General features: G+C 39.8%; 1 long non-coding RNA gene across 1 annotated transcript; it reads left to right on the forward strand.

Moving 5' to 3' along the window:
• Positions 1-694: 694 nt before the first annotated feature.
• Positions 695-14,359, forward strand: LOC308516505. Its single transcript, XR_013995756.1, has 3 exons — positions 695-775; positions 9,531-9,618; positions 14,243-14,359. It is a non-coding gene; the product is annotated as an uncharacterized lncRNA (long non-coding RNA).
• Positions 14,360-26,867: the final 12,508 nt, after the last annotated feature.

The raw sequence follows: 26,867 nt of genomic DNA on the forward strand, positions 1-26,867 counted from the left end.
TCGTGCACGCCTTTCCTTCCCCTGGCTGCCAGCACCGGTTTTCCTCCAGCACCCGGGACCCAGGCCTTTGCTCTGGCTGCAGTGGAGAAGGGAAGCCTGGAGGCTTCTCCACTCTGACCACAGCAGAGAAGGCAAGCCTCAAGGCTTCTCCGCTCCAGCCACAGCGGAGAAGCCAAGCCTCTTCAGTCTTCAGTCGTCTTCAGTCTTCAGTTGTCTTCAATCTTCACTCCAGCGGAGCCTTCAGTCTTAGCTCTGCGCCTGCATATGCAAATTAGCTGCCATCTTTATTGGGTTAATTTGCATGCTCATCCTGATTGGCTGGTGGATGTAGCGGAGTGACACCAATTTGCATGTTTCTCTCTTATTAGTGTAGATTTGTATTGGATATTATTATTGCATTGGTATTTTATTCTAATAACTTCAATTGTGTGTACTAAATTTATAAGTCATATTTTTTTTAAGTAATGAATTTGGGTAGAAATTTCCTGTTGGTCAACAATTGTAGAGAGATACTTATGTTGCTTAACAATTATAAAGATACTACTTACAAAGTTATTAGCAATTTATTACTTGATACCAAAATGTTATCAAATTTTATATTATTACTATTTTCCTCCTGAAAGTGATTGCTATGATTTTTAAATGTATGTATTTATATTTTTTGTTATTGTTTTATTTTTCAGGTTCCATGTAACTTGAGAGAATTTAATAGGTACAGGCCATATCTTAACAAGTCTAAAGTTAAATTTCAAAAGAAAACTACATAAAAGAACACGTAAGTTAAATACTTAATTTGTTTTCCTACATAGGGTTTGGAAGAAAGGTTTACTTGTATGACAAGTACTTTCTTAAAATATTTTTACCTTTAATTTTGACAGACTAATTAAATATTTTTTCCAAATGAAAATTTAAAACAGGAATAAAGAATAATTTGAAGTTGCTTTATTTGGCCAAGGAAAGGAAAGGGACCAGGTCATCTATTAATATGTCAGTGGTAAATGGCATAATTTAGTAATTCAGTTGCTACTCCAATGTGTTCCTTCTATCAGAGCTGGGGCCAATAGGAAGAGTCTATTGTGGCAGCACAATTCTTAAGCTGGAACCAAAACCAGCCGGTGTGACAGGAGGGGAACAGTGAGCACAGTTATAATGTCCTATGGGTGATTCAAGAACATGCACACTGCGTGTTTGCACCCACACACATGCAGCTATGTTCAGCCAGTAAAAAAAATCCTATATAGTAAAAGCCTAATATGCTAAATATCCAATCGTTCATTTGACCGGTCGCTATGACGCTCACTGACCACCAGGGGACAGACACTCCAACCAGTAGGTTAGCTTGCTGCTGTGGTCTGGCCAATCAGAACTGGGCGAGACAGGCCAGACACTCCCTAGAGCCCTCCTGTGGTCCCTCCCTGGCCCTGATTGTGCACTGGTGGGGTCCCTTGGCCTAGCCTGTGCCTTCTCACAACCCAGGACCCCTCAGAGGATGTCTGAGAGCAGGTTTTGGCCCGATCCCCACAGGCCAGGCCAAGGAACCCCACTGGTGCACGCGTGTACCAGGCCTCTAGTTATATGATAAAGGTAAAGTGAATGATTAGGTATAGAGTGAGTGGGTATAAATAGTGATATCCTTTAATTTTATTATTTTTAAAAAACAGTTTTGATTTTTTTTTTTTTTTTAGAGAGAGAGGGAGGGAGAAAAGAGAAAGATTGATGTGAGGGCGAAACATCACATCAATCAGCTGCCTCCTGCACGCCCCCTAATGGGGTTCAAGCCCATGCCGGGCAGGTGCCCTGACAGAGAATTAATCCAGCAACCTCTCAGTGCATGGGACAACACACAACCAACTGAGCCACACTGGCCAGGCTCCTTTCAATTTTTGACTCGAAGTTAGTGAGTGAGTGGATTTGATTTTAGAATCAAGAGGGTTGAATAAACATTAGAAAGGTATGCATATGTGTTCTTTTACAAATGTACGTTCTAAGGTAAGAGAGTAGTATAGAAATGAGAATAACTTTCCTATACCTTTAAGTGTTCTATATCATCCCCCATTTTCCCCTCTGTGTCTAGAGCTTCTGCCCTTCTTCCATATTTTCATTATTTTTTTTTTTTTAGAATGGATGGAAATGTATGATGCGGTATTTATCTTTCATTTTCAGAGAGAGAAATTTTTACTTTGGTTCAGTTACCCATGTCTGTAATGGATTCAAAATAGATTTAAATGCAGTTAAACAGAATTAGTTATTTAGAAAGTACAGGAATTTTACTAAACACTAAATATAAAAAGGTATATCAAAGAACAGTTTTATTTCTGTAAATCTTAAAAACACTTCATATTTATATATACACACATACATATATATGATACACACTTTTTAAAAATAGAAATTGCTTGCAAAACAAGTAAATAAACTACAAGGAAACAGTCAACTACCTGGATTTTCTGATGCTGCACAGTTCCAAAATTGGTTGTTATGGGAAGACACCCAATCTTTTAAGGACCAGGAGCAATTAATAAGGCCCAGGTGAAATTGAAGTTAATGCATATTTTATGTATAGGTTGTAAACTCAAATACATTGGAAAAATTCAAGAAAGAATTGGAGTTAGGAATTTTTTTATTGTACTAGACACTAACTCCACTACTGCCCTCAGTATAGAGAGGAAGGGAGAGACCAAGAGGTACAGAAATTGGGAACTTAGATGGCAAGGGAAGGAAGAGCAATGTCCACCAGGCTTCCTGGGAGTCCCAGAGGGAATCCAAACTGATAACTAAAGGAAGAATCAGATCCAAAATCCTTCATATAATTGGAAATGGAGGAAAAAGTCTTTTAGCACATGCTTTTTATGATTCATCTTTAATGGTTGACAGCATCAAATTTGAGGAAGTTATTAGTACAAAGTCAAAAATAGATGTCTGATTAAACTATATCTAATGCCAGTATAAATATGCATTGTCCCTAAGTGAAAATGTGTACCTCTTCAGAGATTACCTCTTCATGGTCAACCATTACCATTCTGCGGTCAAGCGCATATCTTAGGAAGTGAAGGGACATTATAGTTTTTTCCTCCTCCTCTCTCCTCCTCCTCTAAGGTGAGGGATTGGGCTGCACAGCCTGACTTTTATATTCTGTGGGTTCATTTTGTGGTAATTCCATAAGCATATTGACATACCAAGACCTGGACTATAGATGGAAGATTTGTTCAAGGCTCTGTAAGTCACAGGGGACCCAGGATACATCTTTTTCTTAGGAAATTCAAATCTGTTTTGTTTTTTTCTAGATATGAAATCAATTTTCAGTTATCCCAGCCTTCTTTGAAAACTTATCCCTAAACCCACTGAATTATGGATATTACTGTGCGAAATGTTTTTAATGAGCCTGCTCCACATTTTACCATTGTCTTGGCCATAAGAACATGGTAGAGAGAGCTGTATAACAAAACATGGTGAGAGCTGGCTTACAAATCCATGAACAGAGCTGATAGAAAAACTGTAAAATTCCTGTAGTTCAAGAAATAAAAAGTGTGTAAGGAGGTGGTTTGGGCATATCAAAGCAGCTGATGTCACTATAATGGGTACACCCAATTAACCTTCACTTGCATTTGTACTTTTATTTAGATGCTAGAGGCCTGGTGCATGACGTTTGTGCACTGTAGAGGGGTCCCTCAGCCCGGCCTGCACCCCCTCACAGTCTGGGACTCCTTGGGGTATGTGGTAAGCAGACCTAAGCCAGCAGTTGGACATCCCCCAAGGGGTCCTTAGCGCTGCCATGGAGGCGGGAGAGACTCCCGCCACAACCACTGCGCTCACCAGCCGTGAGCCCGGCTTCTGGATGAGTGGTGCTCCCCCTGTGGGAGTGCACTGACCACCAGGGGGCAGCTCCTGCATTGAACGTCTGCTCCCTGGTGGTCAATGCGCATCATAGCAACCGGTTGTTCCGCCATTTGTTCAATTTGCATATTAGGGTTTTATGATGTAGGATTTGGATAAGTAGGAAATTAGAATAATGTGAGCGCAGAGCAAAAGAGCAGCACTGCCTCTGGATGGACAGAGAAGAAAGATGACAGTGGGAACAAACAAGAAGAAAACTTAGTCTTAGAAAAATTGAAAAAGTGAGAGATACATTTAAAATATTAGGAGAAAAGGTGTGTTCAGTGCGTTATTCATAAATAATTGTAGCTGTTAAACTTCTTGAAGTCATTTCAGGTCTATTTAATGTACCCACATTAATCTTTCTTCACGGCAATAATTTATAAGTTGTTACATAAAATAATGAGGCTGATACCACAAACTATGTATGTGAGCCAATATCTGCTGTTAAAGAGATGATTGTGGAAGTTACTAGTTTAACTCCCCTGTAGCCTTAAGTGTGAGGAAGATACTTTTTAAAATTTAGCTTTAGTAAAAAACAAAAAAAACAAAAAAAACAAAACAAAAAAACAAAACAACCAAAAATAACCACGCCTTCATTCCCAGTAGGAGTGCAGGAAGGAAAGAAGCCCATTCGAAAACCAGTGTTTGACTTTCACTACACTTGACCTGATTTCTGTTAGATTCTTGACTTGTAATTTACTTGTTGGTTGTGGACAGAAGCAGAGGGAAGAGAGTGACAAGAAGGTAGAGTTAACTTTCACCTCTAATCTGGGCTGTTAACAGGAGAAGCTTTTGCTAGTTTTGATTTGTGAAAGTACCCTATACAAGATGACAGTGGGTCAGTTCCCCCAAATGATATACAATGTACAAAACTGAAAGTTATGGACATTTTTACTATATTTTAGCTATATTATATTCTGACTGTAATATAAAATGTACTGCCCTATTATTTGATACTAGTGGCCTGGTGCACAAATTCGTGCACATTGAAAGGGAATTAATTAGAGGAAATATTTTAGTATTGCTATTTGCCCTTTCTCTATAATAGATATATCAGATATTAAAGAAAATTAGTAAAATGTATATGAAAATAATATATAAATTTATTAATATAGGTAAACAATAATAATATGATATAACAACAAAGACATGGTATAAAACAACAAAACATATGAAAGCAACAAAAACATGATATAAAAACATTGATACAAGCAATGACTGATAAATTGATTAAACTTATTCTAATATCTCCCTGTATACCACAGTAAGAGTAAAAACGCTTTCAGAGTGCTTGACTAATTTCCCTTGTGATGAAGTATTTACAACTTTAACATCACACGCTTTTTGAACTTGAGAGAAAGCAACATATAGCTGACCATGTTCGAAAACAGGTTCAGGTAGAAATATTCCTATTCTGTCTAGAGTTTGTCCTTGTGATTTACTGATAATCATCGCAAATGCTGGCATCATGCGAAACTGTCTTTGAATTAATTTAAATGAGAGGCCAGTGTCAGATGGGGACAAATCAATTCTTGGAATCAGAACAACCTCTTCTTCTGCAGACCCTGTTAATACTTCAGCTTTGATAATGTTAGGTCACAATCTTTTGATAAAAAATCTAGTGCCATTACAAAGATCCCATTTACTATTAAGACTTCTCAGTAGCATGATGATTGCATCCACTTTCAGTTTTAATTTATGACACAGCATTCCCACAGGAGTTAATGCTATTAAGAAATTTGATGGGAAATTTTTCTTTTCAGCATCATCCATTGAATCAATGGAATCATCACTCAAATAATGTGTGAAAATCTCCATCGAGTATATCCAAAATTTCTTCATTTAATTTTTGAACGTGCTCATTTTTTGGACAAAGAATTGCATGTTTAGATATATTTTTAATATTATCTATAGATATAGTATTTCCAAAGGTGGCTTCAATAATAGATCAGTTACAAATCACTTCACAGGGGATTTCAGTAATATCCATTCCTAAATGAAAACTGCTATCAAGTTTGCTATCTTCAAGTTTTACTAACCATTCGCTCAAGCAGAATCCTCTGATCTCATATTTGTTGTAAGAGACAACTTTCTGAAACATCCCCAAACATTATAGTACTTTAAACTCATTTGTACTATGGCTGATCGCATAGCATGTGGTACAATACTGAGACATTGTCAAAAATCCCCTCCAAGAAGGAGAACTTTCCCACCAAATACAACATTCAGACTCATAATTTCTCTTAGTAATCTGTCTATGGCGTTTATAGCATGACTGAATGCCATGGGTTCATTCATCAATAATGAGAAGTTGGGCCTTTTTTTTTTAATACATTTTATTGATTCTTTACAGAGAAGAAGGGAGAGGGATAGAGAGTTAGAAACATCAATGAGAGAGAAACATCGATCAGCTGCCTCCTGCACACCCCCCACTGGGGATGTGCCTGCAACCAAGGTACATGCCCTTGACTGGAATCAAACCTGGGACCCTTGAGTCCGCAGGCTGATGCTCTATCCACCAAGCCAAACCGGTTAGGGCAGAAGTTGGGCCTTTTTAATGGTTTTAGCAACTTCACTCTTTATATCGAGTCTAGAAATTGAAGTTTCGTTTAATGGGATTGTTCATTTATATTGGGAATGAAAGGTTCTTCCACTGAGAAGTAAATCTGCAGCAATTCATATAGACGCTGTGGGTAAAACAGTACCACCATGACCTCTAATGTAATGTATTAAAACTTTATAAAGATATATTTTTCCACTACTGCCTGGACCATCTAAGAAAAAGCATTTGGGGTGTACAGTTTGATCTTCGATGGCTGAAGTTATAATCTGAAAGGCTGCCAACTATTCATCATTCAGATAATTTATCAAAACCTTTGCCAATTGTCGCTCGTACGATTCATCACATGTATTTGTATTCATAAGTAAAGGATAGTCTGGAAGTTTGAAATGTGAACATTTCATTCCATGCAATGTGAATACCTCTTGAATTTCGTTAAGGGCATGCATTTCACAATTCACACAGGCACCTTTTCTTCAGTGTAATTTCCAACAAAAATCTTCAATAAAATGACATTTATTCTCATCTCATAATTTGCATCAGAAGGACATTCAAACACACATATATATGCAAAAAGTTGCCGTAGTTGTTTGGGCATATTAAGGATGATCGCATCGTCAATCATATCTTTACAGATAGTGTCATCAATAATCCTCGATGTTTAGCAGCTTCAAAAAATGTATCATAAATTACACCTCCTATTATGCAGAAGCAAATCATCAAAATTTATCGCACCTTTTCCATGCCGAAGCAAAAGTCTAGGGTAATATTGTTCTAGTTCTCTAAAGCTCACAGTGAACAGTCTACCTAATAGTTTATTCCCACTCTTTTGGCATTTTGTCCACAAAGAATTATTAAACACATAATGTTGTGGAATCTCCCAATAATAATAATTACGCGCATAAGAATCTTCTCTATTCAATAAGAACCAGCCATCAAAGTCGAGTTACATCTTTTAGCCCTATCTATAACTTCAGCAAAATCGTCCGTATGAAAATACAAATTCTGTTCATTTGGCAAATGAATAGCTAATCTTGTGATTACATGAGATTGGTCATGCATTTGCATTGCAAAAAGTCTCCAATCAGCCTCAGGAGCACTCACATCCTGGAGTCAGTGAAGTCCTGTACTTCGTCATGATTGATAATATTTTTTTCAGAAATTTGAATATTTGCACAATCGTGCCCTTTATAGATGTATTTAAATAAATATTTGACACTTTTCATCGATATGCAGACTTCAACATTCATATGACAGTTATACTTAAGGCACAAATACGGGTGTGCCTTATAAGGGACAAGGGGTAAGGGACAATCCAAGCATTATCAACAATTTTACTTCCAATAGATATGGTGCTACCAGGTCTACGTTTGTCTTTGGGATATCCATCAATATTTCCAATGGCTGTATTTTGAAATTTTTTCAGATATCCCTTTGAACATTTTCCATTTTCCATACACGGACTCTTTGGATTTTGTATCCCACATGGTCCATGTACCATATTTGATTTTACAATTTGGAAAAGTTGAGGACACTGGTCTTCATCTCAAATTTCTGGCTTAACTACATGGTCAATGTCATCTTCTGTTCGTAATTTGGATTCACTATCTAATATCAATATGTGCATGTGAGGCAGTCCACATTTCTGTAATTCAATGACATGAATTTTAGCTATTACTTTGTCAAATAAATGGAACTTACATCTATCATTAAAAGAGCATTCAGCTTAATATTAAAAACTATGGCTACCAAGTCAGGTCTGTTTTCAACTTTTTGCCAGCGTTGTAAATTGTAATATTTGCCCATTTGGGGTTGCATGTCATGGTTATTAATAAATCGGGCTTGCCATACTTCATTACAATTGCCATAGCATACTGATATCGCTGCTACATATTTCTGGGATTATCCTCAAAAGATGATGGAAGTGTTATAATTTTACCAATCAGCACATTGTCATTTTCAGATTTAGATGTGAGATAATCCTCTAACCACTATATTTTTCAACTCTCAACTTAGATTGGTTTGCTTTAATGTAATTTATCTGATTGGCTTCCATTTTTGAATATAAATCGACAATATACTATTGAGTTAATTTTCCTGCATTTAATATAGTATTGAACATGTCCCGGACGGAGAGATGAAATCCATAATACTACATTTGTGTCATTTGTGCCCTTACATTTTGTCTAGTATTATTGTCAATTACACTGTCGTCTTTGAGTCTTAATGCAATATCTGTTCCCCAGCCTTTTTCACCATGTGGAAAAAGAATAGGATATGTCATTGCATCTAATGTAGGAAACAGGATACTGATTTGTTTCATTTTAGTGGCATTCAGATTATTGGGATTTGGTTTACAATGAATGTGCAAGCCCCTTCAAAAGGAGGTTCAACATGTTCGTTTCTGAATATGACAGCAACCTCTTGCACGGGGAGAATTATATCTACCTGGATCACTATTATGATCATATTTAATCGCCATTGTTACTTCCATGGGAGCAATACCTTTCATTGCGGCTTCAGATTGAGCTTCCTTTTCTATCTCATGTAGTATCTTTTACGATTTTGTTAATTCGTTTATTTCATGCATGAGGTTGTTGATGTTGATCATGTGTCTTTCTGAGCAACCTTGGTTTTCTGGCATTGCTAATCTTTTACTGGTCGCTTTGGCCATATCTAAAATATAGAGTTGAGCAAACTTTTGAGAAACACCATCCGAAGGATGTAAAGTTCCAGTACGGTGATAAACTTGTCCGTGTATTCTAAAACAGTATGGCCCATATCCTGATGGTGGTGCAATATTTGCATCCATTGAAGCAAAAGCAAAAGAACTATTTATCGAATGAATATTTTCCATGATATTTTTACTGTCAGAATCTTCATTTATCATTAATGTTTTTAAATATGCCAGGTATTCTGGAAAACATATATCATTTGAACAAACTTTCCCTTTGCTACAACATCGAGTAAATTTTCCATCAGATGGTTTTTCACTGGAGAAATTTAGTGATAGACAAAATTGACATGTAACAGTCATTCCACCACAACTATGTTCAATAATTGCATCCTCGTTTACTTCATTTTTGCTGTGAAGGCAGTTCCTACCAGTATTGGTAATACAAGTCGATGGCTGTTCTTCAGACGTATTCTGTCAACAATGCTGGCTTCTTTCGGCTTCGGAGGTACGTTGTGCAATAGTTGGTCTTCAGACATTTTCTGTTGACGCTGCTTTCTTTGAGCTACAGAGGTACATTGTGCCAGTAGTTGGTCTTCAGATACATTGTGTCGGCAATGCCAGCTTCTTTCGGCTTCAGATGAATGTTGTGCCAATAGTTGGTCTTCAGACATATTCTGTCGATGACACTGGCCGGGGGAGGGACGGGGAATCGGGCTCCCTCCTCCTTCCTGTCAGGGTCAGGAGTGGGGGAGGGAGGCAACTGGGGGCAGGGCTGGTGGGGAGGGGCCTATCTGGGCTTTCCTTCCCCCGGCTGCCAGCAGCTGTCCCCACCCCCATCGCTGCCACTGCTTGTCATCTGTGCAGCGCCACCCCCACTCTGCCACCGGTCACCTCCCTCTGCGGGCCAAAAGGCATGGGGTGTGATTGCTTGGCTGGCCTGGGCCTGCCTCTGCGGGTCCATAGCTGGCTCGCCCCACCCACCCACCACAGCATCGCTGGCTGGTGGCCTGGGCCTCCCTCTGTGGGGCGATGGGTCACAGGAGCCCCAGATCGATGCCCCGCAGAGGGAGGCCCTGCCCACCCACTGCAGTACCACCGGTTGGGTAGCCTGGGCTTCCCTCCCTGCCCACACAGCTGGGGCTCTGCCATTGATCGCTGCCCACAGGGAGGCCCTGCCCACCCTGCTGAGGCTCTGCAATCCATGCTGCACAGTGGGAAGCCTTGCCCACCTGGCCGGTGCTCCGCAATCGGCCCTCGCAGCTGTGGCAGCTTGCCTCGGCCCTCGAAGCCCTGGCTTTGTCTGGAAGGTTGTCATGAAGGACATCCGGAATGATGTCTGGAAGGTCATTTGGCTGTCCAGTCTAATTAGCATGTTATGCTTTTATTATTATAGATAACTATTTTTTTTTACTTTATTTCACACTATAAACTATACTTGTAATTCCTATAGAAAAAATGATAAAACTGATTTTTCTCTTAGAGTAAGTGCTTTTAATTTTCAATAATACATAATATTTTCTGATTTAGAGTCTAAACCTGTTTAAAGAGAAAGAGAAATCATTTGTAATTCCAGCACCATCCTATTAATTTTATGGTGTACAAACACCCACACACAAGCACACATACACTTGCATAATATTGCTATGAATGTTTATGTATTCTAGTAAATACATAAATCCATGTTCCTATACCTCATAGGCTGTGTGGTAGATTACTTTTTAAATAACATTGGCAGTTTACCGTATCAATAAATGTTGGTCTAAAATTGTAAATAATCATTTTAGGTAGCTTATTTTTTACATCTTAGGTAGCTTATTTTCTAGACTAAGTGTAAGATTTACATAATTTGGTTACATTGATATAATGCTGAATCATAATTTTTTTAGTATTGGAAATCCAAATATGTATGGTAGTCTTTTAATCTACTTTTGTCACATGTTCCTTTTGGTATTAGCAGGAACTCACCAATCAAATGGCAAGGTCAGCTCATTTCAATTTATTGTAATTAATTCGGTTTTTCGCCACTTTTTTTTAGTGGGAGTTTTCTCCCAAGTTGGCTTCTGGACATCTCTGAAAATACCTTTGCTTTTGGAGAGCAACATAATGCCCCAAGTTTCCCCCCTAATTTTTGCCTGATGCTAATTCCTATTCAATGAGTCCTAGTCCATTTTAGTGGCAACCAGTACAATGGATAAATTCTAGACTGGGAGTGCCCATTAGACATGACCACTGATGGGGAGGCATGGTAACACCACAGGCTGTTTAAGGTATATTAATGGCAGAGCTATTTGAAGTATTGATATTTCCAATGGAGTTATTCTAAACTAGAGGCCTGGTGCATGAGATGTGTGCACTGGAGGGCAGGGGTCCCTCAGCCCAGCCTGTGCCCTCTTGCAGTCCAGGATCCTCAGGGGGTTGGCTTCCTGCTGGCTTAGGCCCTATACCCGCGAGAATAAGGCCTAAGCTGGCAGTCAAACATCCCTCTCGCAGTCCAGGGCTCTTGCAGTCTGGGACCCCTCACTCCTTACCTGCCCGCCTGCAGCAGAGGCGGGAGAGGCTCTCATCACTGCCACTGGGCTCACCAGCCATGATCCCCCTGTGGGAGTGCACTGACCACCAGGGGGAAGCTCCTGCACTGAGCATCTGCCCCCTGGTAGTCAGTGTGCATCATAGCTTCTGGTCGTTCCACCGTTCGGTCAATTTGCATATTAGGCTTTTATTGTATAGGGTTATCTTACATCATGTTTTACTACAAGAAGCTTTCAATTCATTTGTGTGTGCTTATCAATATTTTTATATCTTTTCTTTCATATTTGACATTGTATGTATTTTTTATGATGAGCTTAAATTAGAGTTACAAAAATCTTGGAAAGGTTTTTGCCTTTGCGTCTTTGTCAAAAGTAAGTCTATTTTTTAACTCTTTTTTGTTCTTTGACTTATATGTCTAATTTACTCTCTTGGTTATTGTGTGTTTTAGTGTTCTTTAAATAAATAGCACTAATCTTTCTAGTTGGTTCTTCATGTTTAAAATTGTTTTGGCTAATCTAAGCCCTTTAACATATCCATATAAATTTTAGAATCAGCGTGTCAGTTTCTACCAAGAAATATTGCTGAATTTTTTATTGGAATTGTGTTGACTCTATAGATCAGTTTGGAATCAGTTGCTCTCTTGATAATACTGCATTTTCCAACTCATGAATCAAATATGTATCTCCATCTGTTTAGGTATCCTTAACTTTTCTTATCAATGTTATGAATTTACAGTGTACAAGCCTTACACATCTTTTTGATATATTCATCCCTAGGAATTTCATAATTTTTACTATTACAACTTCTTTTTCCAAAATAGATGTTAGTATATATATAGAAAAGCAATTTTATATCTATCTTGTATTCTGAATTATTAAAAATCATTTAATAGCTCTAGTAGTTTTTTTTCCAGATACCAATTGATATTCTACACAAATGATCATATTGTCTATAAATAAAGGTAGTTTTATTTCTTCTCTTCAAATTCTCTTCTTTTTGTATTTCTTTTCTTGCCTGATTGCATGGACTAGAACCTCCAGTATAAAGTAGAATAGAAGCAGTGATGATAAACAGTATTACCAAATACTTTTTTATCCCCTCTCTCCTCTCTACAGACATCTTAGGCTGCTTGATGTTGTCCCGCATCTCACTGATACTCTCTTCATTTGTAATTTTGTTTCTCTTAGTCTTTTCCTTTGGATGGTTTCTATTTCTCAACAGACATTAATTGATCTCTTCTTTTGAATTGTCTACTATGTCGTTAATGTATTCACAGTATTACTATCTTACATTTAAAAAATTTATTTTGGTCCTTTTTATATTTTTCATGTCTCTTCTTTGCCTTGTGAATATGTGGAATGCAATTATATCATCTATGTTAATGTTCTTTTAATTCTATCATTTGTGTCATTTCTGGATCAATTTTGATTGATTTAGTCATTTAATGGGCCATATTTCCCTGCTTCTTTATATGCTTAGTAGTATTTGATTGGATGCCAGATACCATGAATGTTACTTCCTGGGTGCTGAGTATTTTTATGTGCTTATAAATGTTTTTAGCTTTTTCCTGAGATATAGGTAATTTATTTAGAAGCAGTTTGATTATTATAGGTCTTGCTTTTTAACATTTGTTAGGTGGAGCCAGAACCATGTTTCATCTGGGACTAGTTATTCCCCGTTTTAATACTGTACCCAATGCATGGTGACTAAAATTTATCCAGGGTGGTTGAGAATAGACATTTGGCCTCCGGGCCAGTAAAAAAAAAAAAAAAAAAAAAATAGACATGACAGGTGGGTGAGGGGCACTGTTCTCTCTAATCCTTTAGGATGGGCCTCTCTGTGGCCTTGGGTAGTTTTTCACATGCATGTATGGATCCATTCTTTTGCTGAATATGCTAAGGAACCCTCTGAGGCAGTGGTTCTCAACCTTCCTAATGCCGTGACCCTTTAATATAGTTCCTCATGTTGTGGTAACCCCCAACCATAAAATTATTTTTGTTGCTACTTCATAACTGTAATTTTGCTACTTTTATGAATCGTAATGTAAATATCTGATATGCAGGATGTATTTTCATTGTTCGCGACCCACAGGTTGAGAACCGCTGCTCTGAGGCGATCTGGGGTTCTTGCTCTGTGCAGTGATATCCTTTCTGGTACATCCAGGATCAATATTAGTCCTGAGATTCACAAAGGAAAGTCACATTTCATGTATTATATCATGTTTCCCTATGGTGTGCCTGTGTGACTGTGGTTAAGTCACTCAGACATCCTCCAACTGAAGGTGATTTAGAAATTCCCTCAGCTTCCCAGGACAGCTGTGGATTAAGAGACCCTTCCTGATCTGAAACTGGACTAGTTCCCTGAGTGTGTGCAGTGAGGTAAATTGCATCAGTGTGTTAAATACGTATATTCATCCTGTTTGACCACAAATGGAAATTTACCCCTTACTAACTACCCTCCCAAATTTATACTCAGAGTAACCTCACAAGTCACAAGACAGGAATGACTATTCATTTCTAACATATTGTCATATTATAAATATTTGTTTTGCATTTCTAAATAAGTTAATGTTAACCAATATATTTTCTTTAATGGCTTAGAAACAACACTTTTAGAGAAAAAAAATGGCTTATCATTTACAAAGAAAATGGCTTCAAAAAAGAAGAGATGGGAAAAATACATCTGAATACAGAAGTCAGCTGGAACACAGTGTGAACGTGACGACATTGAAAGTTGGTGTGGTTCTGCAGAAAGTACCTTTCTATGTATTTACATTAAAATTCTTCTGTAAAACTTTGCTTACATTTGCTCTACGTGCTTTGCACCAGGCACCGTTCTAGGCATTTCCCTATTACAGTTCAAGGTGAAAAGTAGACATATATGTAAAAAGCAAACTAAAATAATCTTACCAAGTGGTTCTGTGGACCAGCTTGCCTATGCTGCAGTTCTAACAATTTCCCTATACTTAAAATAATGTATTGTTTGCTATTGAAACTTGAAAAAATTTTGTGTAAGATAATGGCTATTATATATCAACTAGAGGCCCGGGTGCATGAAATTTGTGCGGGGCGGGGGGAGGTCCCTCAGCCCAGCCTGCACCCTCTCCAATCTGGGACCCTTCAGAGGATGTCCAACTGCTGGTTTAGCCCCAGTCCCACTGATCGGGAAGGTGCTGCCCCCATCATCCCGCTGCTACTGCCACTGGTGGCCACTGTGGCTGCCTGAGCCTCAGACTTTGCAGCCATGCGTGGCTTGTCTGAGCCTCAGGCCAACTCTCACAGCAGCAGCCACCATCCGTGGCTTGCCTGAGCCTCAGGCAGCTGCTGCAGCTTTGTTCAGAAGGAAGTCCGAATATTTCTGCCCTAATTAACATACTACCCTTTTATTAGTATAGACATAGTTTTCTGCTATGTTGCCAGCCAGAAAGAATAATAGACAGTACCAGAGAAACACAAAGGGAAGAAGGAAGGGAATGAAGGAGCAGAGAAGGAAGGAAAGTGAGGAAGAATGAAAAGGAAAAAAGAAGGAAATGAGGCCCATGCATGAATTCGTGCACAGGTGGGGTCCTGCCTGCCTGGCCCCAATCCGCGAATCCAGGCCGGTCAGGAGGAGGAGATGGCGGGAGGTTGGCCAGCTGGCCTGGCCCCAATTGGGGCTGGGCTGGCTGGGGGGAGGGGCTGCAGGCAATTGGCTGGTGGGCCCTTCCCCCAATTGAGGTGTGGGGGCCTATTGTGGGTGGGGCCAGCTGTGGGGAGGGCCATGGGTGATTGGCCAGCCAGCCCTGCCCCTGATCAGAGTGGGGGGGGGAGCTGCTGATAGGGGGCAGAACTGACTGGGGTGAGAGGCTGTGGGCCAATTGGGTGGTGGGGGCCCATTGGGGGTGGGGCTGGCTGGGGGGAGGGGCTGCAGGAGGTTGGCCAGGTGGCCCTGCCCCCAATTGGGGTGGGGGGAAAATCAGGGGTGGGGCTGGCTGGGGAGAGGGGCTGCAGGCCCATTGGGGTGATGGGGCCTTTTGGGGGCAGGGCTGGCTGGGGAGAGGGGCTGCAGGCCCATTGGGGTGATGGGGGCCTTTTGGGGGCAGGGCTGGCTGGGGAGAGGGGCTGCAGGCCCATTGGGGTGATGGGGGCCTTTTGGGGGCAGGGCTGGCTGGGGAGAGGGGCTGCAGGAGGTTGGTCGGCTGGCCCTGCCCCTGATCGGGGTGGTGGAGGCCCATCTGGGCAGGTCCTGCTGAGGGGAGGGGCTGCAGGAGGTTGGCCAGCTGGCCCCATCCCCTATTCAGGTGGGGGGGTGTCAGGGGTGGGGCCGGCCAGGGGGAGGGGCTGCGGGCTGTTTGGGGTGGACAAACTGATCGGGGTGGGGCAGCTGGTGGGAGGAGCCACAGGAGGTTGGCTGGCTGGCCCCACCCCCTGATCAGGCCAGTTCATTGGCTGCAGTGGGCATCATAGCAACCTGTCATTCCGGTCATTCTAGTGTTTCGGTGGCTGACTTTATATATATATATATATATATATATATATATATATATATATATATACACACACACACACACACACACACACACACACACACACACACATAGAGAGAGAGAGAGAGAGAGAACTTTATCAAATCAATTTAATTAATAATATTAATTAAAATTTCATGGCCAGAATGCCAAAATTGTATACTTGTTTTAATTATTTGTGACTATGTAGTAGCGGGAAAACATGATCATCTTCACCTCATTAAAGCATCCCCTCAATCCTCTCTGTCCACTAGTCCTATTTCTGTGTGAGAGCCTACCTATGTCATGCCAGTAAATTACTAACTAGTCTCCACTGGCTCTTAATTTAACCTAGTTCTAACCCATTTTTTAAAATGATACCTAATGATACTTTAAACTCTCTTCTGATTGTTTCTGTTCCTGGCCCCAAACTCTCTTCTTTTCCTGCTTCTTTTAAAGATCCCTATTACCTCTCAAATGAAGCTCAGACTTAGGCAACCATTGATCACATTCATCACTGTCTCAAGTTCACACCAAATCTAACTTTTTTACTTTATTTCACGTATCTCCTTGGTGAAGGCAGCTATGATCCAAGCGTTACATGTAGAGACTCTTTAGCCAAACCGCTGAAGTCCAATCCTGCTTTACCATTTTCTAACCATGTAAGTAGCTGGGACAAATAACCTCTCTAAACCACAGTTTCATCATTTGAAAACAAAGATAATATTCCTAAATAATTCCTATGGACTGTTTAAAAGTTCTTGCCCATAATAAGCAATTTATTTCATTGTCCAATCAAATGAGACTACTGATCATTCCTAAACCACAAATTATCTTTCATACTTCTGTGCCCCTCTTTTCCAATCTTCTCAGCCTAGACCAGTGGTCAGCAAACTGTGGCTCGCGAGCCACATGCGGCTCTTTGGCCCCTTGAGTGTGGCTCTTCCACAAAATACCACGTGCGGGCGTGCGCGTACAGTGCGATTGAAACTTTGTGGCCCATGCGCAGAAGTCGGTATTTTGTGGAAGAGCCACACTCAAGGGGCCAAAGAGCCGCATGTGGCTTGCGAGCCACAGTTTGCCGACCACTGACCTAGACTGACATGCTCACTGATCATCTTTCCAAATCCTACAATTCTTTAAGCTCCACTGTAAATGAGACTCCATGAAGTCTTTCACAATAAAAGTAACTGGAACATTGCTCTCCTTTGAACCCCTATAGTACTTTGTGTCATTCTTTTTTTTTTTTTGGGGGATATATTCAAAGCCCACTATTTTATGTTATTTATTTTTAATTGATAATAGAGGAAGGAAGAGAGAAAGAGGGAGAAAAATATCGATGTGAAAAACATCGATCGCTTGCCTCCCATTTGTGCCCCAACTGGGGATTGAACCCACAACGTGGGTATGTGCCCTGACCAGAATCAAACCCACCACCTTTTGGTGTATGAGATGATGCTCCAACCAAGTGAGCCACACTGGTCAAGGCTACTTTATGTCATTCTTGATACTCTTATGAGATACTACCAACAGTCTTAATCATCCATAATATTGTAACCTTTGTGTTTCTCAGGGCATCTAGTACTGTATGTGAGTATAGACTAGATGTGTTTGCTGAATGAGCTAATTCAGTCTATTCAGCTCACTGAGATAATGACAGAAATGTCATGCTTCAGAAATCACTTCAGTAGCTATACATTCCTTACTCAAGTAGGCATTTTAAATCCCTCTTTTGAAGAAGTAGACTATAAATTGATTTATATTATTGAGGTGACAGAGGATAAGAATATTTGTTTCACAGATGAACTGAAATCATACCTCTGTAGAAATGTTGTCCTCTTCCACATATTAGACCCCAGAGGGACACAGAGAGGATGGTGAGGGACTGTCGAGGGAACCTGCTCCAGTGGGGAGACAGGTCGCTCTCACATGTTCTCTCTAACCAAACCCACTGAGCGCGCCTGTTGTGAGCCTCCTTTGCTCTCCTAAAGGGTTAGGAGCAGGAGCTATTATCAACTCCGTCGTGAACAAAGGCTATGTATATGGTTGCTTATGCCCGGCTGTGGGTACATCTAAGAACTGCAGTAGTTACTGTGGGCCGGTGGGTCTCCAGCCAGTAGCTATGTTGGTGAGCACCCTCACAAAGAGGATTACAACTCCCAGTTGAGCTGAGGGTAGCTTTACGCTCTGCCAGAAGAAAATGTGGTCCCTCATTTAACCTGAAGGGATACTATTTCAAGAGTTACTGTCTTTCTTTCTATTTCACATCTCTCCATCTTCTCCAATACCTCCCTACAATCCCACATGTAAATTAGCATATGGGGAGGCGGGGTAAGAGATCAACCAAAGGACTTGTATGCATGCATATAAGCGTAACCAATGGACACAGACACTAGGGGGTGAGGGCATGGGTTGGGGGATGGGAGTGGCCAAAGAGAGGTCAATGGGGTGGGGTGGGGGGGACATATATTTAAAAAAAAAGAAAAACAAAGTAAATTAGGGTATGAACTAGGTGCCATGTGTTAAATGAAACTTTGTACGTGTTTGGCTAACCTAGTGAAAAAGATGCTAAAAGTATCATAGATTGAATTGGAAAAAAAAAAAAGTATATTCTCTCATTTTTAAAAAACAACTGTTATAGCTGAAATTTCTAGACATAACAGACATTGAGCTATTGATCCAGAAGAAAGCTTTTAAATCCATAGTGTTAGTATGATTTCTCAGGTTGCTGATTCTGTTTGTGTTGTGTTAAAACAGAAGTTGACTAATTTTTCATGTGAGCGTTTGCACGTCATATGATCTCTGTCAAAACTATTCCACTGTGCCTTTGAAACACAGAAGCAGCTGTAAACAATATATGAACAAATGAGTATGGCAGTGAGTCAATGAAAATTTATTTATGAACAGTGAAATTCGAACTTTAATTTTTACATCAAAAAATATTATTCCTTAGATTTTTTTCATGATTAAAAACTTGTAAAACCATTCTTAGTTTTGCAGGCTGGTCAAAAATGGGTGGCAGGCCAGATTTATCCCATGGAGGTAGTTTGCTGACCCCTGTACTATTTAAATGTGGGACCCATAAATTAGTTGAATATGATATGTGTATTCTGTTGTACTGTATAGATGTCAATTGTATTCAGTTCATTGTTTTTATTGATTTTCTGCCTGCTAAATCTGTCCATTTATAATAGAGGGGTATTGACAGTGAATTTATCTATTTCTCCTTGCAATTTTATTAGTTTTTGTCTCATGTCATTTGTCTCTCTGTTATTAGGTTCATACATGTTAAGCGTTGTTGTATCTTCCTGGAGAATTGACTGCTTTATCATTATGTAATGCCCTTTTTTATCTCTGATATCTTTCCTTGCTTTTGTTCGTTTGTTTGTTTTTAATCCTCACCTGAGGATGTTTTTCCATTGATTTTTAGAGGGTGGAAGAGAGAGGGAAAGACAGAGAGAAACATCGATGTGAAAAACATTGATTGATTGCCTCCTGCACTCACCCTGACCAGGGCCCAGGCCGGGGAGGAGCCTGCAACCAAGATATATGCCCTTGTCTGGCATCTAACCTGGGACCCTTCAGTCCGCAGGCCGATGCTCTATCCACTGAGCAAAACCAGCTAGAGCTCTTTCCTAGTTTTGAAGTCTGTTCTATCTAAAGTTAATACAGCTACTCCTTCTTTTTTTTTTTTTTTCTAAATGCCAGGAAAAATCCTTTTATTTTCTTCATTAGATACTGTGTTTACTGTGAAATGATATGAACTCCAAGACAGCCAATTAAAAAACCTAAAATACTCACGATCTCTTATACAAGTGCATATTTTCTGAAGCAAGAACTACCTAGTACTGGAAATTCACTTTTCTTCCAAACTGCCTGCCACATTTATGTCAGCCCAACTTAATGTCAACCAATACAGCTACAACTAATTAGAAACAGGCTACCCTTAAATTCCTAAAGATGGAAAACAAAAGACCATGCAAGAAATCCACAGTTTGCATATAACACAATATTGAAATAGGGTATGATTTTGATCAATTGATGAAATGTTTTAAAAAAAATCTATTTAACCTTAACAATGGAAACTTTTTCCTTCTAGTGAATTTCCTATTTCCCTTTCTATAAAAATAATCATAGCCTTTGGTTTCATATTGAAATATTATAAAGATCATTGACTGCTGCTTACTAGTTTTCAATGTTTATAATCCTATATAATAAAGAGCTAATATGCTAATTAGACTGAACAGCAGAATGATTGTGAGGGCTGGCTGAGGCTGCGAGGGCCTGCGAGGGCCAGCCGGGGCTGCAAGGGTCGAGCCCCTTGCACAAATTTCATGCATCAAGCCTCTCTAGTCTATATATATATATATATATATATATATATATATATATATATATATATATATATGGCTAACATGCAAAGTGTCCATCCAGGTAATGATGTCATGTAGCAACACCCAGCTTCCTCTCCCTAGTGACTAGCCTCCTTGGAGTTTTTTCAGTCCAGGAACACAACAGTGGCCCAGGCAGGAAGGGAGAGTGTGGTGTCAAAGGGGGCACAGGTGTTCCTCAGGGCACTGTCTCCATTGAGGTTGAAAATCCTTCTCAAAACCCAGCCAACTTCTCCCTACATCTCATTTGGCCAGAACTGGGTCCAATGCCCACCAGAATGGACACTGGGGAAGCCATAGAGTAGTCATGGTGTCTATCCTGGGGCCTGCTCACTGCCACTTAAAAAAATGAGGAAATCTGGCTGGCACAGAAGAAGATGGAAAACAACAGTGTCAGCCACAACTGTGTTTAATATTTACCTAAATTTAACCAAACTGGGTTAAACTTTAAGTTAGGAGGTTGGGAGGTGGAAGTACATATATTGGGAGAAGGGTATCCTCATCTTCCATAGTAGGGAACTGTCAATATAAAAAAACTGAGACATTGCTCCGTTCTTTTGATTAATGTTAGCCTGGTGTATTTTTCTATTTCTTTTCCTTAATCTATACTAAATGGAGTTTTTTATAAACATCATATAGTTGAGTTTCTTTTGACCTAGTCTGACAATTTGTCTTCTAGTTGGTGCATTTAGACCATTGATGTTCAAAGTAATTATTAACCATTAAGGAAATTAAAGATAAATACCACTAATCTTCCCAAACTTTATAGATCATTTTAAAATAATTTTAATGTCACCCAAGCCAGTTTGGCTCAATGGATAGAGCATTGGCCTGCAGACTGAAAGGTCCTGGGTTTGATTCTAGTCAAGGGCACATGCCTGGGTTCTGGGCTCGATCCCCAATGGGGGGCGTGCAAGAGGCAGCCGATCAATGATTCCCTCTCATCATTGATATTTCTCTCTCTCCTGCTCTCCCTTCCTCTCTGAAATCAATAAAAATATTTTTTTAAAGAGAGAAATGAGGGCTCATCTAAGGCATTGAGTTTACTTCAGGCGAAAAGCAGATTAACATCTATACTCTTAGTTTTTAAAGACAGTTTGTGACAGCCAAGGGACCTGTGGCAGAAAAAAATTTGATACATTTTATGGGAGGTTAAAAGTTTAAATTTGGGGAAATGTTGAGTTCTGGGATATAAATATACTTAAGAAGCGCTCATATCAGTTACATTTTGTTATTGGAAAAGTTAACTAGTTCATTTTACCCCAATAAACACGTGTAGATGTTATGTTGGTGGGCACAGTGGCTCCCTTAGAGAACACTGCTACTTGTACCCAGAAAGATCTGAGGTAAGAGAGACAAGAGAGTGGAGAAGAGAGACATGACTTTTCATTCCAACATATGCAAACTACAAGTGCTATGCTAATAATCTCAAAAACTAAACTAAATTACACACTATATTTTCTTTTTTGTTAATATTCACCTGAGGATATTTTCCCATTGATTTTTAGAAAGAGTGGAAGGGAGAGGGAGAGACAGACAAAGAGAGACATATGGATAGGTTGCCTCCCGCACACTCCCTGACCAGGGCCAAGGCCAGGGATAGAGCCTGCAACTGAGGTTTGTGCCTTTGACCGGGATCAAACCTGGGACACTTCAGTCCGCGGGCTAATGCTCTATCCACTGCGCCAAACTGGCTGGGGCTACACACTGTATTTTAGATTTATATTCTGATGCTCAGTATTGTAGATTTAAATCTGTTGCTCAGATTTATATTCTGATACCATAAGTGGACTATATCAAATATTTACTAAGCTTCTACTATGTCTCAGGTGTAGTAAGAATAAGTAAAACTGCTTTTGCCTTTGGCTCAAAATAGTCTACAAAGAATACCTACTAACTGATAGTAATCACAAACCATGTAATAAGTGATATAGCTAATGTAAGTAAAGCATGAAAGAGAGATGAAAAACAAATCTACATACACCAAATTACATCAATTTTAAGTTTACATAACTTTCACTTCTATAGAAACTACATAAATCAATTTATAGAAAATTAAAATGCAAAATCTTTTGTAATGAAAAAAGTTAGCTATACAACTAATGGCAATAACAATAGAGAACTCTGCTATATCAACATCATGGGAAAGAATCCAGAAGTCAAATTTAAGAACATATAAAGGAACATTTGTAAATATGCATGTATATAAGTAGAAGTCTGGAAGGTTATGTGGGAAATTGAAACAGTGGTGTTAGCTCTGAGTGATATTCTTTTTTTCTTTTACAAAATATTATTGAGGTTAAAATAAGGAAAATTAAATACCTTGTAGAACTCACATATTCATTATTTGTTATTTGTTTTCATATGAATTTTTAACATTAAAAATATTTTTATATTTCAATGTCACAGATTTTCAAGTACTTTAACCACTGAAATGTTTCAAATAATGGTAAATTTAGCAATGTTAGAAAAAGAATTATATAAAACGCATATTCACAAGCCACCTTTCTCTTACTACATTAAATGCATTTGGGTAGGAAAGTTCTGAAACATGGATTTCATTTTAATTTTCTGGCTTTGACAGAAGTGCTTAGTTTCTCAGTTGTAGAATCCCTCACTACAGCAGGTTATGTAATCACATGATGTGAAAAAAAATCAGATTCTTTTACACTTTTCCAGATTTTTTTACAGAGTCAGGAATTTGTCAATTCTTTCTTAATGGAATAAACGTTGGAAAAGAAAACAAGCCCTAACCAGCTTGGCTCAGTGGATAGAGCGTCGGCCTGTGGACTGAGGCGTCCCAGGTTCGATTTTGGTCAAGGGCATGTACCTTGGTTGTGAGCACATCCCCAGTGGGGGGTGTGCAGGAGGCAGCTGATCAATGTTTCTCTCTCATCAATGTTTCTAACTCTCTACGCTCTCCCTTCCTCTCTGCAAAAAATAAATAAAATATATTTTTTAAAAAACAAAACAAAATAATTTTAATTTTCTCACAAATATCCATTAAGTAGTCTAGATATGATTCCTCAGATAGTCACATTTCAAACATATTTGGGAATTGTTTAATATTTTGCTTCTATGTCATGTTTTGGATAAGCAGGGAATACATGTTTAGTTATTAATAAAACATTAGGTAATAAGTGCATTGTTCTGATGATTATCATAGCACTATAATCAACATTTTTAGTTCATTTACACAAAATAAATTCAATTGTTATATTTCATAGAAAGTAAGAATATTAATATTTATACCAGCAAAGCTATCATTCAGAATTGAAGGTCAGATAAAGAGCTTCACAGACAAGAAAAAACAAACAAAATGACTTCTTTACATAAGAACAAAAGGGTCTTGTCTATACTCAATGTCAATCACTTTACAGGTGAAGATTGTGTTTCAAAATGCTTTTCTAATGAATTCTTTAATGCATAAGCAAAGGCAACCATTCCCAAAACCCTGTAACAATACCCCAATCCAGTGGTTAGCAAACTGTGGCTCGCGAGCCACATGCGGCTCTTTGGCCCCTTGAGTGTGGCTCTTCCACAACATACCGACTTCTGTGCATGGGCCACGAAGTTTCAGTCGCACTGTACATGCATGCCTGCACTGGGGTGCCTGGCCAGTCTGGGTGAGGGGCTGAGGGCTGTTTTCAGGCTGGCAGGTGACTGAAGCTCCCAACCACTCCTTTTTTTCTTTTTCTTTTTTTATTCTGGGCCAGCTTTAGCTTTGAGGCTTGGCTCCAGCTCTTAGGCCTCTGCTGCTTGAAAACAGGTTTCTGGACTTTGTTTACCTTCTGTATTTGAAACAATGTTGCGATCCTGCTGGCTGTAGCCCGGCGGGACTAAAGCAGGTTTCTGAGGTTTTGCTTAGCTTCTATATTTGTAACATAGTTGCTTAGAGTTGCAGCTCAGAGGCCTGCAGCGGCAGGCAGGGAACGTTGGAGTCCTTCGTCACTGAAGCAAGCAAGCCTAATGTTAGTTTCATGCTGCCTGGCTGCCGGCCGCCATCTTGGCTGGCAGTTAATATGCATATTGCCCTGATTAGCCAATGGGAAGGATAGCGGTCGTATGCTAATTACCATGTTTCTCTTTTATTAGATAGGATATAGTTTTTTTATATGATGACTTTAAAAATTTATTAATTCACTCAAAAGGCATTACTAAATACTTATTTTGGAATTTCTTCTAATGTTAATATTAGGAAATGATAACTGTCAAATATTTAAGTGATTTTTATCAAGCCCAAAGAGATTCACATAAATGAAAATATTATTCCATTATGACTGGGACTAGAAAAACATCAGTGAAATATGTAGAAAAATATGTTTATGTCAAAAAAACAGGTGAAAGTAGAACCATTTACAAAGAATATTTACAAAGACTTGTTATAATGCTAAATATCAAACACTATGGAAAGGTATTAAGAAAGACTTAAACGTTTTTCTAAATAATTTTATCAACAATAAAGAATACCGCAAATCTAGAGAGATAGCAGCATGTTACCAAGAGCTAACTACTTACCCTCCTCCCTTACCTGCTGACCCTTGACAAAATAGACAAAGAAATTTTACTTATAAGAAACCTAAGCATACGCTGAAACTAAGCAATGGTGACAATCTTCTAAGATAACCAGAAATGAATACAAGGAATGAATTAAATGATGGCCAACTATAAATTCCAATTTCTAAAATAGCATCATAACATTGCTTACAGTAGTGCTGGGAAACACTGACTAACTTGATTAGAGGTTAAAAGGCCTATGAGTGAGGAAGAACCACCTTCTACCACTCACCACATAGTTTTGTAAACATTTAGAACAGGAATAAAGGGAAAAAATTCCAAATACTAGGCAAAATGAGTTTGGGGACAATATTTTCTTATAGTTGGGGACCAGCCATTGTATTATCACTCAGGGGTAAAGGATATAAAAAAAAACATGAAAAAATGGGAACTTCTTTATTTGGAGCTACATTTACTACCACCATGGTTTAATAGTAGTAAGCTATTAGATGAGTGGTTCTCAACCTTCCTAATGCCATGACCCTTTGATACAGTTCCTCATGTTGTGGTGACCCCCAATTTCATTGTTACAAATTGAACATAATTAAAGCATAGTGATTAATCACAAAAACAATATGTAATTATATATGTGTTTTCCGATGGTCTTAGGCGACCCCTGTGAAAGGGTCGTTCGACCCCCAAAGGGGTTGCGACCCACAGGTTGAGAACCGCTGTATTAGATGAAGCCAGCTGACATGTTTGGGCAATAGAAGAAAAATGAATTGGTATCACAAAATTTATACTTAAATTTATTCCCTATGCATATCCACATGTAAAGAAAGAATGAACATCAACTCTTACCTCTCGTAATACACAAAAATTTACTCCAAATGGATCATAGATCTAAATGTAAAAGCTAAAACTATAAAATTTCTGGAAGAAAATATCAGATAAATTCTTTGCCATCTACACTAATAAAAGAGAAGCATGCAAATTGGTGTCACTTCACTATGCCCACAAGCCAATCAGATGAGTATGCAAATTAACTCAACAAAGATGGCAGTTAATTTGCATATGCAAGCACGGAGCGAAGACTGAAGATGACTGAAGATGGTGGCAGCCACGGAGCTGGAGCAAGCAGGAGTCTTGGGTTGCTCGTGGCAATGGAGGAAGCCAAGCTTCCAGCCTGCCCAGGCCACCACTCAAAGAGGGGCTAGGGACCTGAAAACACCCCTCAGCCCCTCACCCAGGATGGCCACACCCCCATGGGGTGAGGGTCCCCACTGGGGGTCATGGCAAGCCTGCAAACAGCCATAAGCCCCTCACCCCATGTGGGTGTGGCTGGCCTGTAAACCACCACAGGCCCCTAGCCCAGGCCACCCCATGCCCCAAGGGAACCCCCCACCCGATCCGGGACACACTTCAGGGCAAACCAGCCAGCCCCCACCTGTGTACCAGGCCTCTATCCTATATAATAAAAGGGTAATATGCTGATTAGACTGGGAGACCTCCCAGGAGACCTTCTGGACATTCTTCTGGACAAAGCCATGGTGGCAGGGCCAAGGTAGAAGTGGTTTGAGGCCAAGAGGGGAGGGGGGGCCATTGGAGGTGATCAGGCCAGTGGGGGGGCAGTTGGGGGTGAGCAGACCAGCAGGGAGGCCAGCAGGCCATCAATGGGGGTCAGTTGGGGGTTAACAGGATGCAGGGGGGCAGTTTGGAGTGAGAAGGCCAGCAGGGGGGCAGTTGGGGGCGAGCAGGCTGGCAGGCAGAATGGTTAGGGGCAATCAGGCAGGCAGGCAGGTGAGCGGTTAGGAGCCAGCAGTCCTGGATTGTGAGAGGGATGTCCAACTGCCG

This window comes from Myotis nattereri, assembly GCF_964212035.1.
Source record: "Myotis nattereri genome assembly, chromosome: 1".
NCBI classification, from domain to species: domain Eukaryota; kingdom Metazoa; phylum Chordata; class Mammalia; order Chiroptera; family Vespertilionidae; genus Myotis; species Myotis nattereri.